Source organism: Macadamia integrifolia, unplaced genomic scaffold (genome assembly GCF_013358625.1).
Source record: "Macadamia integrifolia cultivar HAES 741 unplaced genomic scaffold, SCU_Mint_v3 scaffold2200, whole genome shotgun sequence".
Taxonomy (NCBI): Eukaryota; Viridiplantae; Streptophyta; class Magnoliopsida; order Proteales; family Proteaceae; genus Macadamia; species Macadamia integrifolia.
Genome location: NW_024868567.1, coordinates 7,966 through 12,652, shown reverse-complemented (window position 1 = coordinate 12,652; position 4,687 = coordinate 7,966).

Here is a 4,687-nt window from a genome sequence, read left to right as displayed (position 1 = left end):
TTCTTGAAAACATTCTCGAGCTCTTCAATATCTGGCTCCTCTTGCTGGACCAGAAATGACCCACCCAACTTTATGTGGATTTTTCCATCCACAAGAACTATTCTTCTCAAGGAAGAGACTAGGGCCCATTTGATAACATTTCGTTTCAGGTGATTCTGTGTTTTTTTGTTCCCAGAAATTGAGAAACGGGCAAAATACATTTTGACAAACTTGTTCCATTTCTCCTATTTTTAGAAATAGAAATCAAAATTTATATTGATTTCTGTTCCTAGAAACAGACATGATGACGTCGGTTCCAGAAACAAGTGAAGGCAAGGATTTTGGAGCAGTACTCACGCCTTTCTTCTCAACCTCAAATGACTCCACGGGTCTGCAACTCGAGTTGCAACAGTACCTCTTCTGAGAAATCCAAATCCTTTCGTGGAATCCTAGGCCCTTTGCTCAAGCTGGAGACTAGGTTCCTTTCTTCCTCTCTTTCTTCTGCCATATTCCTTTTTTTCTTAGTTCCGTGGGTCTCTTTGGAGATCTATGGAGAAGAATCGGTTGTTTCAATATAGGCGATAAGCACAACGATAATTCGAGGGCTTCGAGAGAAGGATAGACCAGGTGAACTAAAACCCTAGAAGAAGACCAGCCACTGAATTTAGCGAAGAATTCAAGATGAGAGATAGAGGAAAGAAGAAGAGCAAAATATGAGATTGAGATATGGTAGCATGACCAGAAGAAGAAGGCAAATGAATCCACCTAGCTTTGGATAAGGATTTCAGGGTCAAGAGGTAGATATTTTTTTAAATAAAATTTCTGTAAGAAACGTTTTCAGAAACAACTGTTATCAAACACCCAAAAATTTGTTTATGTCCTCAGAAACGCGAATTTATGTTTCTACTGTTTCTGGGCACAAAAATGACAGAAACGTTGTCAAATGAGCTAGAACCTTTTCAATAAGTTCCTTACTCCACATGTTGGGGCTGATGCGACTCATCTCGTTCGTTATAAAGAAGAAGAGAGTTAGTGGCAGTCACCCAAGCAACTGACTCTCGAGCTCTATCTTATGGTTCGGTCAAAAGGTTTTTATTTACCCAGAATCCTGGATCAAGTTTCTAAAACTATAGATCGGTTTTGGATCCGTCAAGTCCGTTATCAATTTGGATTAGATAGATTTACTACTTTTATTCAATTATCACGTTTACCGGTACCCTTGAGCCTTTACTGTATCAGGATTGGACCCGCTAAGATCTGGGATTGGTCAAGACCGATACCAATCTGTTTTGAGTTTTAAAACCATGATCAATAACAAAAAATTAAAAAATGAGAACTTATAGTTAATTCCAAACTTAATGAAAACCGAACTAATTGATAGATGCTTCATTAGTTCCAATACTAATTAGGGCTTAAGGGGTTATCCCTAAGGGTTTACTCCAAGAGAATTGATTTCCCTAATTAGCTGTGCAATTATGCGGTTGATAGATGGTTCAAATTAAAAAAATGTTGAATTGTTATTGGTCAAAAAATATATTTTATCTTGCCTTGTATGATTTTCTTTTTTGCTTTAATATAGTTTTTATTTATTGAAAAAAAAATATATCTATATATATATATATTTTTTTTATATATTCCACACAGCGAAATAATATTTTTTTCCGCTGAAGGTTACTTGTATTGAAAAAAAAAAAATACAAAGGAAGACGAGAGCTATCAAAAGACCTAACCCCCCCCTACTTTTGACATTGCCATTAAGAGGGAAAGGACATCTAAAGAGAAGGAAATTAGGAAAAATGAAATCATGATCTACATTGCATGTCCATCTGCAGCTCATCTTGAATTTACAAAGGGAGAGGAGTCAGTAAAGAGGAGATCACATTTTTTGCAACCAACTTTGCGGAGTAGTCCGCTGTGGGATTGGCCTCTCTAAAACAATGGAAAAAAATTACACTGAATTGAAGTCAAGTAGTTGAATGAAAAAAAAAAAAAAAAAACAAACAAACAAACGATTCTTGTCTAACAAACCAAGGATTAGAGGAACTACAAATTACCACGGTCACCACAATCCAAAGTTTTCGAATGCCAAATCACCTTAGTTTATTCGTTCCGAAGAACACCACTTGCCCCTTCTCTCCTCGAATTGACCATAAATCACCCTTCAATATCTAATTTAAACCAATTTGATGAGGGAACACACCAAAATATTTTTAAAATAACTAGATCTTGCTGAGGACTGATGGGAATCCCAATTCTTATAAAAACAAGATGAGGGCACATATTGACAATCTGACTTGAAGAAGGGCATTTTGATTCCTCAATGTCGAAAAAATCTGTTTTATGACATGGTTACCACGTAGCAACAACAACAATCATAGCCTTATCTCAACTTAATGGTATCAACTATGTGGATCCACTATGAATCATAGTAAAAGAATAAAAAAAAATTCAATGAGAAATAATATTTAGAAGAAGAAAAAAATTAGCAGTAAAATAGAACAATATCCCAAGAAAATCCCATATAATCTATTCAATATCACATCGGTTTTAATATGGTTAAAACTGGGATGTTACAGTTCAAAACTGAACTGAACCAAACCGGTACTTGCCGTTTAATAAACGGCTTCACCCCTTTAAAATAAAAACCGAGTTGATTAAATAAACGATTTATTAGTTCTAGATTAAGCGGTTTAACGTGTCTATTTGGATCAGACTATATTGGACAGATTTACCCTTATTTCTAAATAAAAATTAATTTTTATCCTTGGATCGTAGCGGGTCAAGGACTCAAGATCGGGGTCAGTCAAGGTGGATACCATTCTGATCCGTTCAATACTGACATTTCCGATGCGATTTTAGAACCATGCTTGGGCTAACCTTCCGTTAAATATGGCCTGCTTATACAATAAGTTTCTAACCCAATACAGCCCATACAATATCACTGGGGATTAGGCCCAGACTTGAGCGAGACCGTTAAAAATTGTGCCATGTTGTTGAATCTGAGATGGGACCATCCATTTGGGCATGACTATTATTTTAGCCATGATCTTTTCCTTCAAGGGATTTTTTTTATTGATACACCTCAAGGTGGTTAAATAATTTATAATCTTACTATTATGTTTTTTAGAAATGAAATTAATAGTGTCATTTCCTATGTGTACTCGAAAAATATGTATGATCATGACATAAAGATTCTTTGTATTTATTTTTAAATACCTTTTATACATCTATTTTAAACAACTTTTGAGAAAAAAACAAGAGGCAATTAAAATAAGATGTCAAGTTCTGATTAATGTGTTATCCACACATGATAATGTGGCCCAGGTTCTAAATCACTAAGTGTTTCTTATAGTGATGCCTCACTAAAATTCAGGTTCCCATGGTTAAGGGCATCAATTCCAGACCCGATTGAGCCCAATACATTTATGGCTTGACCGAGACCAGCCTAATTAATAAATGTGTTAGGCTTGAGCCTCTAGGCCACCAGGGTAGGGTATGCTAGCACCTCTATGTCTATATCTCTCTCCTTCTCATATGAAATGACTTTGTTTTTTCCTTTTTAATGTATAATGTCATTTTGTCACACCTCATTGGTGCATTTCCTTATACCACTTGCTCAAAGAACCTTCTCCCCACACCCTTCAGAAAAAAAAAAGTTAAAAAAAAAATAAAAATAAAAAGTTTAACTTATTAGCTGTGTGCCTTGGGCCGAATGGAGGTGAGGACCCTACATCTTGCATCGCTCTCTACCTTAGACACACATCTGGTTGCACACATCAATAACACCATGTCCATGGTTCATACTTCTTATTTATCTACCATGCTACTTCTGTGATATGCGTGTGTTTAACATTCCTTTAATCACTTTCGTTTTGCCTCGCCATGCTTGTGGTAGAAACGAAAATCTAATACAACACAAAAGGGAATGGAAATGCAAACACATAATGCACACAAATATTTACATCGTTCATAAGATTGACTACATTCACAATGTGATGATATAAGCTTAATCCTCATAATTCTTTCCGATTGATGTCAAAGATTAAACACACATTATAAATATGTAACAAAACCCTATATACAAGTATTTTATAGAAACTAACGCAATAGAATACAATACATCATACCCCAATAGTTTGTCACTTCACATGATGCCATGGAACATTTAAATACTCTGCAATTTTCTTACCGAATTGATATCAATTGAAACTGATCGATATCATCTACTGGTACGATCTAAAGGTAAAATCATTCAAAAAATCGTTAGTTTTATTTAAAAAAAAAAAAATGGTAATTCCATCCGATCCGATACCAATCCGGCTGAGGGTAAACCTTGATCCAAATCAACGTATCCGTCACCGTCCGCATCAATTTCCTCTATCATCTTCTCCATAAAAAAAGACTTCCATTCCATTCAAATCGAACTTCTTGAAAACATTCGCGAGCTCGACTCATCTGGATCCTCACTTCAAATGGATTTCTCTCAAATTGGAGACCAGAAGAATCAGATGAGGCTCTCTCGCGAACGTTTTCAAGAGGTTTCCTCCTCTCATTCTTTATAGAATACGGTTTCTCCATGATCGATCGCACACAGTTGAGATGATATATCTCATTCACATGGAAGTACTCCATGAAATCGTTCTCAAGCTCTTGAATAAACTCAAGAGATTAAAAGCAGGGAGGGGGAGTCAAGAACTTGAGAATGTTT